This window comes from Pteropus vampyrus, unplaced genomic scaffold (assembly GCF_000151845.1).
Source record: "Pteropus vampyrus isolate Shadow unplaced genomic scaffold, Pvam_2.0 Scaffold17, whole genome shotgun sequence".
Classification (NCBI taxonomy): Eukaryota; Metazoa; Chordata; class Mammalia; order Chiroptera; family Pteropodidae; genus Pteropus; species Pteropus vampyrus.
The window spans coordinates 7,793,291-7,808,525 of record NW_011888798.1 but is presented as its reverse complement, the minus strand read 5'-3'; the positions used below and the strand labels follow the sequence as shown (position 1 = coordinate 7,808,525).

Here is a 15,235-nt window from a genome sequence, read left to right as displayed (position 1 = left end):
ACGTGTTGTGTGGCATTTTAGCGGGGGCGGGGGGGGGGGGGCGGTTTGTGAGAGCATTGCGTGGTACTTGCGGTGCGTATGCGTATGCGTAATTTATGAAGTGATCACCCTGACTAGTCTAGTACTATACACCTGGCACTATACATAGTTAACAGAATATTATTGACTATATTCCCTGCAGTACTTCATGATGATTGTTTTCCAAGCTAGAACTATGGGCAGGGCGAGACCAGCTGGAATAGGAGTTTGTGCATGATAGGCATTATAACTGAGTTGTCTAGTATATCTGAGGCATCTTTGCTTTCCCAGGAAAACAACTATTCAGTCATTTATAGTGTGTTATTTTTTTTAATATAGCACTGTTTTTTTTTTTTAAATGAGTATCTATATTATATAATCAATAATTTTAGTGCTTTGGCATTATATTTTTATAATTGAGATTGACATAATTTATGTATTACTATTGTAAGTGTTTGAAGTTGGGGTTATCACACATTATAAAATAAATATTGCATGTTTTTCTATGCTTTGAAACAGTTTGCTGATGTAAGAAAGTGTGTGATGCTCGATGGTTGAAAGAATTTATCTGTGAAACTGTTTGGACATAGCCTTTTTGTAGGCAACCTTTTGGTATGCATCCACAGTATCCCAGGCTTATTAGTCCATGCAGAATTTCTATTATCCCTTGAGTTAATTGTGGGAACAATTTTTTTTTTTGATACTTTTATTTTCCTTTGCTTATTGTTTATTTATTTATCTATTTTGGTTCAATTTTTCCAGAGTTTATCTATGTTAGAGATTTTATTTTCAAAGTTTCATTTAATGATCAATTCTAACCTTCTTATTTTTATATTCTAATTTGTTATTTTGAGTTCTTGTACTTAACCTATTTTCTCTGGGTTTTAAAGTATATATTTTTTCCAATTAGAATAAAACACTTTTTAATATGTTTCCTGTCTTTTGCAGTAATAAAAATACTCAAGGATATTAATATAAAGGATTTCATAGAATTTATCTATAATAGAATTTGGGCAGGTGAAACCAGCTGGAATATTAAAAATTTGGCTCTGACCTTAAATTTAATATAAAGTATTCTTATTTTCACTAATCTCTAAAAAGTCCATCAAAATGCAAATATCCTTGTGTCCTAAATAATTGTTTTACAAAGCATATTTAAGTTTTTAAAATTCAAAGTCTTTCCTGATTAATCTTATTTATTTATTTCTACTTGCTTTTAAAAAGGTATTGAGGTTTGCTATGATTGGTATACAATCAATATTTGTTAATGTTCCACTGTGCTTGAAAAAAAATGAGTTATTTTGTTTCTTAGAATTTATGCACATATATAGAAAAATTCAGCTCAATTTACTATATTTTTCAATATTCTTTTGTCCATATTTGTCATTATCCAACCTGAAAAGTTATGGTCTGACAGCAGTCTATTAGAGTATGCTATTATAATAGATTGTATTTCTATCAAATTCTCATTGCTTTTATAATCATGTTTTATTTCTATAGTTTGATACCATGTTATTTAGCACAATAAGCTTCATAAATATTTGCTTCAATAATTTCCAATGATTTTTTTTTCAGCAGAACTTTGCCATTTTATTCCATTTTGTCTTAAATAGATCCTTCTGTTTTACTTTCTTTTTGTGTGTGTTTTATCTTTACTCATTCTTTTTTCCCCCTACATTATTTTTTTAAGAAGACTAATTTTACAAGTATACATTAATGTTTTAGGCTTTTCATAGGAGTGTTTAAAATTTATTTTAATTTTTATAACTGGCATCTGTTGTGTTTTGTACTTTAAAAAAATGGTCCTTAAAATTTCTGTTTTTTCCAATGGCTTTATGGACTATGCTTTGCATTTTTCTATTCACCTGAGTAATTTAATATTAATCTTTATTATCTTTCATTTTTATAAAAGTATTCTTGAATATAGATTTCTTTATTGTAAACTTCTGAATGAAACAGTAAATTATGAATCAGGCATATCAGGTCTATTTAGCTTATTTTATTTCTCCCTCAAATTTCCTATCTTTGTCAATATAATCTGAAATTATAGATTTAAATGATTATTTTTGTAAGCTTCTGTATCTTACACAACCATATATTATTTGTAGTTTGCAACATAGAAAAAGTTCATCTTTCTCTTTTTCTATTGGACCATTTTTGCTATTAAGAACATGATACTCTTCATTTGTTGTATTGTAATTGTGAAATATCACTTCAAGCAAGTTGGAATGATATCTTGAGTTTCTGTTTACTTTAGTATGACAAAATTTCAAGTTCAGATAATTTTGCATATTCTAAGACCATAATCATTATTTCTACACCACCTCTCATTATCTTCTATTACTGAATGCATCTTTATCCATGCTGCATTTTTCTATTATTCACTGTAGTATGGTTTAGAGTATTATACATGCATTTTCCCTTTCCAATTCTAGAAAATTTTATAGTTTTCTGATAGGTTATATTCTTCATACATTAAAATGCACAAATCTTAAGATTAAAGCCTGATGCATTTTTACTTTTTATACGTCTGAATAACCACCAAACAGATCAAAATATAGGCCAATTCTAGCACCTTACAGGTGCCTTGATACTGCTTTTCAGTTTATACGCATAGTTCCCTAAACCAGGTTAGCCACTAGTCTTCCTTCTATCATATCTATTATATGATAGTTTTGCCTGCCTTGCACTTCATGTAATTGGAATAATACAGTATGTGCCCTTTTGTAGATGATCCTATTAGTTTAGTATTATGCCTTGTACATTATATAAATGGAATCGTAGTATATACTCTTTTGTGTCTTGCTGATTTTGCTCAGTATAATGTTTTTAAGATTTATGAGTATCATTGAGATCATTATTTTGGGGTCTTTTTGTTGCTAGATAATTTCATTGTAGGAATATAGCATCATTTATTTATATATTCTCTTCTTAGTGGACATTTGGGTCATTTCTACTTTAGGCTCTTATGAATATAACTACTGTGACCACTCTGTGAGTTATTTTGGGAATATTTGCACTAATTTCTTTTGAGCACATATTTATAAATGAAATAGCTAGGTCACAGGATAGATGTACATTTATTAGAAACATTTGAATAATTTTCAAAGTTATAGAACCATTTTACACAATTTCCAGCAGTGCATGAGAATTCCAATTCTAATACATCTTCATCTACATTTGGTGTTTTCAAGTTTTTTTTCTCCTTTTTAAAATTTTAGCTATTTCATTGGGTTCGTAGTAATATCTCATTGTGATTTAAATTTGCATTTCCCTGATGACTAATAACATTGAATAACTTTTCATACGTTTACGGAGTATTTAGACATCTTATTTTTAAAGTACTATTTAAGTCTTTTACTTGTTTTTTCAAATGTGTTGATTTATTTTAGGGTGGGGTGGTTTTATTTTTTCTCTTTTTTTTTTTTGCCCAGTTTTATTGAGAAATTGTCAAATATCATTGTATAAATTTAAAAGTATACAATGTAATAATTTAATATATGTATGTGTGTGTGTTGTGAAATGATAACCACAATAGGATTAGGTAACATATTCATTGCCTCACATACTTTTATATGTGTGTATGTGTGTGGTGAAAATATTTCATATCTATTCTCTTAGCAAACTTCAAGCATACAATTTAGTATTGTTAACTATAGTTACTATGCTGTACATTAAATCTCAAGAACTTATTCATCTTATAAGTGGAAGTGTGTACCCTTTGACCAACACGTCCCTATTCCTTCCCATTCCCCCAGTTCATGGCAATTACTATTCTACTCTGGTTTTATGAATTTAACTTTTTTTAGATTCCACATATAAATGATATGATACAGTATTTGTCTTTCTCTGTCTGACTTACTTAGCATAATACCCTCAAGGTTCATCCATGTTGTTGTAAATAGCAGAATTCTCTTCTTTTTATGGCTGAATAACAATCTGTATGTGTATGTTTGTGCCATGTGTATCACATTTTCTTTACTCATTCATCTCTTGACAGACACAGGTTGTTTCCATGTCTTGGCTATTGTGAATAATGTGGCAATGAACACGTGGGTGCAAATATCTCTTCAAGATAGTGATTTCATTTCTTTTGGATATATACCCAGATATGGGTTATGGTAGTACTAGTTTTAATGTTTTGATGTACCTCCATACTGTTTTCCTAATGGCTATACAATCTACATTTCCACCAACAGTGTAAAATGGTTTTCTCCACATCCTTGACAAAATTTGTCCTGTCTTTTTGATGATGGCCATTCTAACAGTTGTAAAGTGATATCTCACTGTGATTTTGATTTGCATTTCCCTGATGATTAGAGATGTTGAGTTTCGTTTCATGTACCTGCTAGCCATTTGTGTGTCTTCATTGGAAAAATGTTTATGCAGATCTTTTGCCTGTTTTTTAATTGAATTACTAGCTTTTTTGCTATTGGGTTGTATGAGTTCTTTATATATTTTGGACATAAACTCTTTATCAGATACAGAGTTTGCAAATATTTTCTTCTTTTCCATAGGTTGCCTTTTAAATTTGTTGATTATTTCTTTTGCTATGCTGTGTTTTATTATCAAAGTAATGCTGGCCTTATAAAATGTATGGAAATATTCCCTTGTATTTTAGAAGAATTGCTGGTAATTTTTTTTTGAATGGTAGGATTCGCCAGCGAAGCCATCTAGTTTTGGGGGTTTCTGTATTGGGAAGTTTATGATTACTGCTTCTATCTCCTCACTCATTATTGGTCTTTTTAGATTTTTCTATTTCTTCTTTATTCAGTCTCATTAGGTTATATGTTTCTAGGAATTTATCCATTTCTTCTAAGTTGTCTAGTTTATTGGCATGTAATTGTTCATAGTAGTCCTTTATGATCCTTTGTATTTCTGGGGTAACAGTTGTAGTGTCTTTCCTTTTGTTTATAATTTAATTGTATTCAATTTATAATTTTATAATTGAATTTTATTTTTTATTTTATTTGAGTCCTCCATTTTTTCCTTAATAACTCTAGCCTAAGATTTGTAATTTTTTAATCTTTTTAATAACCAAATCTTATTTTTGTAGATGTTTTCTATTCTCACATGCTCTATTTTATTTATTACTGCCATAATCTTTGTTATTTCTTTCCTTCTATTAACTTTGGGCTTAGTCTGGTTATTTGTTTGTTTTTCTTTTTTTGTTTGTTTGTTTGATTTTTTTTTTGTAGTTTCTTAAGATCTAATATTGGATTATTTGAGATACTATTTTTTTCTTAATACAGGCTTTTATAGCTGTGAACTTCCCTCTTATAATTATATTTGTTGAATCCTATAAACTTTGGCATGTTGTTTCTATTTTCATTCGTCTCAAGATTTTTTTTTTTTAGGTGAGGCGACCTTTGGTTGACCTCACAGATTGCAAGGACCTTGTCAGCTTAAAATCTCTTATTTTTTTATTTTTTATGCCTACAGCACCTGGTCTTCCTAGGTGGTCTCCCATCCAAGTACTATCCAGACCTGATCCTGCTTAGCTTCTGAGATTAGACGGGATTGGGCTTGTTAAGGGTGGCATGGCCATAGACTCAAGATATTTCTGAATTTATCTTTTGATTTCTTCCTTGACTCTAGGAGTACATTGTTTCATTTCTGCATATTTGTGAATTTTCTAGTTTTCCTCCTGTTATTTATTTCTAGTTTCATACTATTGTGGCTGAAAAAGATATTTGACATAATTTCAGTTTTTTTGAATTTGTAAAAATTTGTTTTGTGGACTAACATATGATCTATTCTGGAGAATTTTCTGTATGCATTTGAGGAGAATGTGTATTCTACTGCTGGACAGAATACTCTTTATATGTCTTTAGATCTATTTTGTCTATAATTTTCTTCACATGTGCTGTTTCCTTATTTTCTGCCTGGATGATTTATTGTTGATAGTGGGTTTTTAAAGTCCCCTACATTTTTATGTTCCTTTTTATTTCTCTCTTTATTTCTGTAGGTATTTGCTTTACATATTTAGGTGCTCCAATGTTGGGTGCACAAATATTTACAATTTATACATCTTCTTGATACATTAACCTCTTTATTATTAATGGCTTTTTAAAATTTCTCATGACTATTTTAACTTAAAGTCTATTTTGTCTGATATAAACATAGCCACTACTGCTCTCTTTTGGTTTCAGTTTTCTTGGAATATCTTTTTCCCTCCTTTCACTTTTACCTTATGTGTGTCTTTAAAGCTAAAGTGTCTTATAGACAGCATAACACTATATCTTTTTTTTTTTTTTATCCATTCAGCCACTCTATTTATATTTAAAATAATTATGGATAAATAAGGTCTTACTATTGCCATTTTGTTAATTGTGTTCTATTTTGTAGTTCCTTTGCTTCTTCCTCTCTTGTCTGTCTTTGTAATTTAATGACTTTTTGTGGTGGTACACTTTGGTTCCTTTTAATATTTTGTGTATCTGCTACAGATTTTATCCTTGTTACCTTGGAGCTAACATAAAATGCTTGATAGAGATAATATCCTATTTTAAGCCAATAATAACTTGACTTCGATAGTATACAAAAACTCCATACTTTTATCTTCCTCCCCCCTCACATTTTAAGTCATTGCTGTTATAATTTATATCTTTTTAATGTTGTGTCTTTAAAAACAAATTTATTGGAATTATAGTTATTTTTAATAACTTTTATTTTAACTTTTAAACTGGAATTGAAAATGATTTATTCACCACTATTACAATACTAGAGTTTTTAACTTTGACTATATATTTACTTTATTGGTGATTTTTACACATTCATATGCTTTTATATGTTTACATTGTGCTTTCCAAATTCTCTCTTTGACTTTGATTTTTGATAATGTATGTGTCTTGGTTAAACTCTTTTTAGGTCCAGTATGTTGGGAATATTTGGGCTTTGTGAATCTAAATGTCCATTTGTCTCTGTTTGGAAAGTTTTCAGCTATTTTTAAAATTTTCTGTCCCTTTTTCTCTCATCGTAGGAACCCTACAATGCATACCATTGTGCCACTTAATGATGGGGTCATACTATGAGAATGTCATTAGTTGATTTTGTTGTTGTTCAAACATCATATACTTACATAAACCTGGATGATATAGCCTACTACATGCCTAAGCATATGGTACAGTCTATTGCTCCTAGGCTGCAAGCCTGTATAGCATGTTATCATATACATCAACACAAGATTAAATCAAGCATAAGAGAAAATAATGTAATGCATGATGTGGCATACTGTTTTATAGCAAACATATATATTTTTTTAAAGCAGAAAGAATACACTGTAAAATAACACTAAAAATTATAATATAGTAAGTTGATAGACTAAAACATATTTGTTTATTATCATTATCAAGGATTATGTACTGTATATAAACTTTTATATGACTGGCAACACAATAGGTTTGTTTACACCGATATTACCACAAACACAAAAATAATATGTCGCATTACTACATTATAAGGGCCACAATGTCACAAGACAATAGAAATTTTACAGCTCCATTATAATCTTATGAGACCACTATTGTATATGCAGTTCATTATTGACTGAAATGTCATTACATGGCACAACTACGTACTGTTTCTTTAGATGTTGTCTCGTAAGTACCATAGGCTTTCTTTACTCTTTTTACTTTTTTCCATTTTGCTTCTTTAATTGGTTAATTTTAGGTGACATTTTTGAGTTCACTGATTCTTCCTCTGCTTTGTTGATGAATCTCTCTATTGAATTTTTAAGTTCAATTATTGTATTCTTTAGCTCTAACACTTCTGTGTTGTTTTTTGTTGGTTTTTTGGTTTTTTGTTTTTTGGTTTTTTTGGATGGTTTCTCTTTCTTCCTTGAACTTCTCATTTTGTTTGTGCATTGACTGCCAAATTTTGTTTAGTTGTCTGTACATTCACTGAACTTTTTAGGAAGATTATTGTGACTATTTTGTGTTTACAGATCTCCATTTCTTTAGAATCAGTTATTTGACCTGATTCTTTGTGGTCTTATTATCTATGCATTGGTATCATTACATCTGGGGAAGTGTTCTCTTCTTCCAGCCTTTAGAGGTTCCCTTCATCAGGGAAAGACCTTCAGTAGTCAATTTAGTTGGGAGTTCTGGATGGGTCAGCTGGTAGTGTCTGCAGGCAGATGAGGCTTACTGTTTGTTCTGTAGATGGACAGGCTCTTGCTTATGGTCTGAGGTCGAGGAGCTGCTGAATAGGCTCTACATTCAAGTGGACTATGACTGGGCTCCCTGGTAGAGCAGGGAGCTCATCTGTCAGGGCCACTACATGGCCTCTGCAATCACCTATGGTTGGACAGGGTTGTAGGCTATGTTTCATGACAGGGAAGTGTCATTTATTTGAGTCCATGATTGGATTTTTGCCTAGAAGAGGCCACAAACTGTGCTCAGCAATTGAGCAAGACCGTAGGATGGATTCTGTCACCAGGCAGGGCTGTATGCCGAGCATCACAGTATGGTAATGTAAGCTGAGCTCCAAGAATGCCCCTGATTATTTTCAGGCTCCATAGTCAGGGCCAGAGGTTATGCTCTATATTTGGGCAGGGCAGTTGACTTGCTTTACTGTAAAAGTCGGGGCTGCAAAATAGGCGCCATGGCCAAGAAGGCTCATTGGCTGGGGATCCAAACTGGACAGAATGCTGACCAAATTCCCAGGGAAGATGGGGCCACCAGCTCACCTAGGCAGATAGGCAGAGCAGCTGGTTGGCATTTCTGCTCATGTGCCACTGGCAGCATAAACATGGTCTGCCAAGTTCACACACTGGTTGTTGTGAGCCCCATCTCCCTCCTCCAACCCTAGCTGATTTCCAGTAGTCTTGCTTGCTGATTCTCCCAGTCATCCCAATGAGGCAAGAGCTAAGTGGGCCTCCGGGAAGTGTCCTGTAACACTGAGAAAGTTGGATGCCTATCTCAGGCTCTTTTTTCCCCAGTGGAGAAACTGTAGGCTCAGGGAAACCCTCTGGACGCAGCTCTGCCATTCTGGGGGAGGGACAACACAGTCAAAGGGAAACCATTCTTCTTGCCCTCGTAATGCAGTATTTCTCAGATTTTATGGACTAAGGGGGTTTGTCAGACTCACTGCTAGGTTCTGGGATTTTCACAAAGCCATCTTGTCTGTGGATAGTTACTAAGGGTCTTTCTGTCAGGGGAACTGAATTCAAAAACCACCTATTCTGCCATCTTATGTCATGCTCCGATATTTATTTTATTTTAGAGAAGTCCATTATATATTCTGGATGTAAGTCCTTTTGTCAGATATATGCATTGTAAATATTTTCTATTCCAACCACTAGATTGTCTTTTTACCTTCAGTACAGTGGGTTGTTTTGTTTTAGTAAGATTCTAGTTTTGATGACGTATAATTTATTTTCTTATTTTATGGTTAATATCTATTTTGTCCTGTAAGAAATCTTTGCCTAACTCAAGGCCATAAAAGCACTCTACTATATTTCCTTCTAAAATGTTTATAAGTTTAGCTTTTACATTTAGATGTATGATTCCTTTCAAAAATTTGCATGTGTCGTATGGTTTAAAGTGTTTTAAGTTAGGTTCTTCCAAAGTTGGATCCTGAGCCGATAATTTAGTGCAAGTAATTTATTAAGGAAATATTCCCAGTAGGAACCAATAAAGTAGTGGGGAAGCAGAATTGAAAAGGGAAAGAATGAAACAAGGATGCCATTTAAAATGAAGTCCCTACCCCAGCCTGATCTTTGAAAGGAGCTCTAGAATATAATTATACCATAGAGTTGTCCTTTCTTTTTGAGGCAAAGGAACTAGGCTCATGTACACTGCCACTAGTCATTTACCAGCTGTAGGCTGTCTTTTTGGAAGAGGGGATTAAATCTTGTCAGCAGTTTTTATTTTCCAGAGGGTTTTAGAAAGGTAAGATATTGTCCAAGGGCAATCATATGGAAGTCTCAGGTGCAAGTCATTTGCAGCAAAGCATGCAGAAGCAGAGAAAAGGGTTCTCAGAGCTGGTAAAAATATCCAAAGGAATTTGAATGATGCACCAAGAGTACATACTATAGGATGAATGTTTCCCACCCGCCTATAGACAATCTGTTTCTCCAGCATCATTTGTTGAAGAGAACTTCTTTTCATCCCATTGAATTACATTGTTGTCTTTGTATGCTATCAAGGGAACAGTTAGTTACCTGCGGTACTGTTTTTGGACTATCTATTTGATTCAATTGATCATCTTATCAGTTCACATACCAATATCACAATCTTAATTACTGTAGAGTTAAAATAAAAATGGAAATATATTAATATAAATCTTGATATATATCTGTTAATATAAATCTGTTAATAAAAAATTCTTCAAGATTGTTATATTCTGTCTTTTGCATTTCCATATAAATTTTAGAATTGAATTGGCAATTTTGTCCAAAAGTCCTGCTGTTTTTGTTTGATACAGCATGCAATCTATAGATCAATTTTGAGAGGATGGATATCTTAACAATAATCTTCCAATTCATGAACAGGGTATTGCGCTCCATTTTTAAAGTTTTCTTTAATTTCTTTCAACAATGTTTTTATAGTTTTTAATATAGAAGTCTTGCATTTCTTAACTTATTACCTCTGTTTTTGTGTTTTGGGTGCTATTCTATATCAAATTGCTATTTTTTACTTTCCCAATGTTTGTTGCTATTGTTGTCCAAATATTAGTTAATTTTTAAACATTAACCTTATATGTCATTACTATGGTAAATTCGCTAGTGCTAAAAGCATTTTTTAGTAGAAAACCCAGTGTCTCCAGTCTTGATGAGATGAACTCCTTTCCTTATGATATTTCATCACTGCGATGTGTGTCATGGCCTCCAAAATCCAAATCCTTCTCTTTCCTATACTCCATTATCTATTCTAAAAGGACATTTAATTATAAGAAAATAGAAAAATGCCACACCTGCTCCTTTCATTTGTCAATCTGTTGATGTTTCTCCTTTCTTTACCATATCTTTTCATAGGAAGTAGTAGTGAGTTCCATAAGTCTTTTAATACTATCATATTTATGCCATATGGCCGGCTAAGAAGGCTGAAGCAGGCATATCGCAACATCCAAGAGATAAATACTTCCTCAAAGGAGTGATGAGAGAGACATAACATGTAAACAAACAAACAAACAAAAAACCTGATTCCTAACACGTTTTTTATTTGTATAATTTCACATCAATTTCACATGAAAAAGCTTAAAACTTTTTCAAATATTAATCCAGAATAATTTACAAATTTACTCTGTTGGCTTGTGAAGTAGAGAACTTTCACTTTAAAACAGAGTGAACTATCTGTTATAGATAAGTAAACATCCGCTTTTGCTAATTGCTCTTTTGGAGGCATCTAATTTTAAATATATATATCTATGTATGTATAAACACACACAATCACACATACACACTTCCATATGTGGCAATGATATATATATATAAGTATAGATATAGATAGATATATATTCATCATGAATGACTTATTAATCACACAAAATTTTAAAAAACAATGTCATTTATTACAAACTTCTTTAGGTAAAGGTTATGTTAGATGCTTATTTAATATTTAAATTATTGAATATAAGCTTTAGAGAGCTTATACATTGCTCGGTACTTTCAAAGATATGTATTACATTGTCCTAATTTTTTAAAACTCGGAATATCAGTGAAGAAAAAAATTGTTTAGAAAAGTGGAAAAAACAGAACAATACTAAATATATTTCACCTTTTAAATCTTATCGTAGGTTCAAAAGAATGAGATTATTGTAAATCCAAGAGGTTGCAAAAGACACCTAGTACAAGTCATATATCTTGCAAGCAGGGAGAGTATCTAGAAAATCATGCAACACAGGTCCAAAGCATGATGGCGGAGCATCCCCCAGGGACTATCTTACCTGGAATACAGTGTAGCTGTTAACAAACTGCAGGGACTCAGTTAAATGAGGGCGGGGAATTACGATATTGAATGGCAGACTAAGGAATTATTTTTGAGTTGTCAGCATATAGAATTAACATGTGATTTGAAAAACTGCACACTCCTAATAACTTTCATTAAAGATATTCCTTTAATTAAACATCATTTAGCTGTGTGTTCAAACATCATCTTCTGATTGCTCAGATGAGCAGTTAAAGCTCCTGAAACCCAAATCTTATCGTAATAGTTAAACATACTCATCTAATATTGAACAGTTCCAGGTGTATCTCATCTTGTATTTATCTTATATCAAAATAAAATGAATTGACTTCAATCAGATTCATGAAAGTAATAAGAATGACTTTATTAACTATAATACATTTTTATATTTCATTATCATGGAGAATGACCCTTAGTTTGAAAGGAAAGGGCTGACTTTTTTGTTGGGCAACTTTTTGCACTTAGAGCATCATTGTAATTAATACAACAAATTATTGATGCCACGGACAATTGAAGGGTACATGGAAATATGTTGTGGTACACAATCTTTGTCATGGTAGCTTTTAGAATAATAGAGTTCTGCCTTTATTATCAAACACTTGTAAAATCGAATTCTGATTCCTTGGCTTTAAACCAATTTTAGATCATGGAACTCTTCAATATCTATCAGGTCTCAGAGAATGGTCTTTTAATTCATGGAAATAGTTGTGTGTGTGTGTGTGTGTGTGTGTGTGTGTGTGTGTGTGTGTTTAAAATGCCTCAGCTGTATGAGCTAGCTGTGAAAGTCATTTACTAGTAGAAGAAGGTCCAATATGCAAAAGGAGGAAAAGAATAGTCTTATTTTGTTTTGTTTTTTGTAAAAGATGGTGATTGTTTGTAGGTATTATATCACTACAATAGAACTTATCTGGGAATTCATAAGAGTTAGCTTCTAGTTCACTTAAATGTTTTCAGTTTGACAAGACATGACTTGATCAATGGCCAAGAGACAGAGTGTATATATTTAGAGAAACTGGAGGTATCATCAAGAAAAAATACCCAAAGTCAATGAAATGTATTGACTTAAACACATAATATAATTCCATTTTACAAAACTTAGCTGTCTAAATTTGTAAAAGAGTAATAATCTGTTCACTGAGTTTTCTAATTTAAGACCTGCCAAGGGCACACAGTTTTGGCAGTTCAGTTTAATTATTTTAAATTGGGGCTACAGTGTTTATTGGTATGAGATTGACTATTAGAATTGTAATTAAACTATACCTAGAGGAATAGTCCTCACTTTTTACATATATATAACATAGTTACCTAGGCAACTATACCTCAGTGGGTTCCGAGAAAAATAAATGATAGAACACATGAAACCCCTTGTGATTTAGCATGGAGCTCCCTTTTCCTACATCTCTTACTCCTTTATTCCCTCACTCCCTCTCAAACCTGTTCCTACATTATTCCTCCTTTTTCTTCTTTTTTCTCTTTCTTCTTCACCTCAGTCTCCCAGCTGTATGCATGTGTATATTTTTACAAGGAATTTAGGCCCAGAACATAACTTTTGTCTTGACATGTAGAGTGCAAATTAGATCAGTGACTTGGTAGTCTGCTAGACAGTACATTTTCAAGACAGTAGCCAAAAATACTAAGAGATCCTTAGAACCTTGAAATTACCACCCTGCTACATCTGACAAGTCTGGAGTAGAGAATCAGGAATAAAAGATTATTTCAGGACTCATACAACTTTGGTCTACAGATTCTGCCTCATGTTCCAGAACTGTTCACTAATTCACAGAGTAAAGTACTTACAGGATAGCTAGTGAATATTTACATTGGCTTGTACAGTAAGTTAGGATACAAGCATTTATTAGACAGTTATAACTGTTCAAAACCCACTAGAGATGCATTCACTTTAGTTTAAGGGTTGCACATTTTCCTATAAATGGCTCCTTGTGAATAATGTAAATGTGCATCCCTGAGAATAAATTAAATACGTTTCCTGCTATTGTTAATGTGTTAGAACAGTTGTGCCATAAATCAGTTGAATGGCATTTATAGATTGCTATACTCTATCTAGGCCAAGCTTGTAAATATCTGTGTAACTCATAATTCAATGATTTACAACCCTCTAAAGAAAACCTTAGAGATTTTTCTCTTGTTTTTTACCTCCCATCTGATACGGCATCAACAAACATCTAGCTCAAAGAAATTCATTTTTAATGCTTTTATAAAGCTTTGCTTTTTAATAAAAGCTAGAGAATTTAATGCATAACAAGGAGGACTCTACCAGAAGCATATGGGATGATTTTCACTGCTCGTAGGTGGGTCTTCACTTATGTATTCTTTTGCTCTTTCTCTACTGAGCTATTCTTCCCAGAAGACTTGGGAATTCCCTGCAGGCTTGTCCCACAGAGAGTGGCTATTTTCCCATACCTTTAGCACTCTTTTGTTCTCTCTCTTTTCCTCTTCTCCTTTTCCTCCTCTTGCTCCTTCTCCTCCTCGCTCCCTCTCTCCCAACTCCACACACATAATCATACAGGAACCAAAGCAGATACTTTTTATTTACTCCTAACTCCATCAATTTCATTAGAATTCAGGACACATCAGAAGCAAAATGGGCATTTTTGAAACAGTATAGACCATTGGTTTCAGTGAATCCTTGGAACTGCTCTTCTAAGTAAAGGAGAATTAAAAAAAGACAAAACTAAACAGTGTTTCTCTGTGCTAAGCATTTGGTATGCATTGTATCATTTAATACTCATAGCATTATTAGCTCCACTTTTTAGTGAGCAAAGTGAAAGATGCAGAAGTGAAATAACTAATCAGACTCATTAATACCTGAGGTTGTACGCTCTAAATTTGAAACAGCCTAATTCGAAAGCCAGAGTCTTTCAGCTTGAACTAATTTGTTCATAAATGTAGCAAGCTCTCCTGAATTTATGAGAATTTGTCATGTCTATTCAATAGAATGCTCTGAAATTTTGCCTCCATTAACTGTATTTCAGTTTCCAAACTTAGAGTATGGCCTACTCTCTCCCACATTTAGATATGTTGCTTTCCTTTGCCTCTTTCTGGTGGAATTGGGCCTTCAAGCTCAGAGAATGCATCATGTTTCCCAAGGGAATGCACTCCCAATTCTCCTTTACACATATTAATCACTTCGGCGTCTGTGTCAATGGGAAGTGGAGGATCCTTGCAACAAGGAGTTTTGTTTATGCCACACTTGTGTCTGTCACCCCCAAAGACTCTTTGCTTCAACAGTCATCAGCTCTCCTCAGGCTCACTGACTCACATTCCAGAGTCTGTCATCTATTTAGTGCTCC

At 32.8% G+C, this 15,235-nt stretch overlaps 1 protein-coding gene and 1 pseudogene across 2 annotated transcripts in view; one reads left to right on the top strand and one right to left on the bottom strand.

Annotated features, from left to right (window-relative positions):
* THSD7B (thrombospondin type 1 domain containing 7B) overlaps nt 1-15,235 on the top strand; it is a 793,340-nt gene that overhangs the window by 696,468 nt on the left and 81,637 nt on the right. The window lies entirely within an intron of this gene.
* LOC111736069 lies at nt 5,452-5,570 on the bottom strand (annotated as a pseudogene).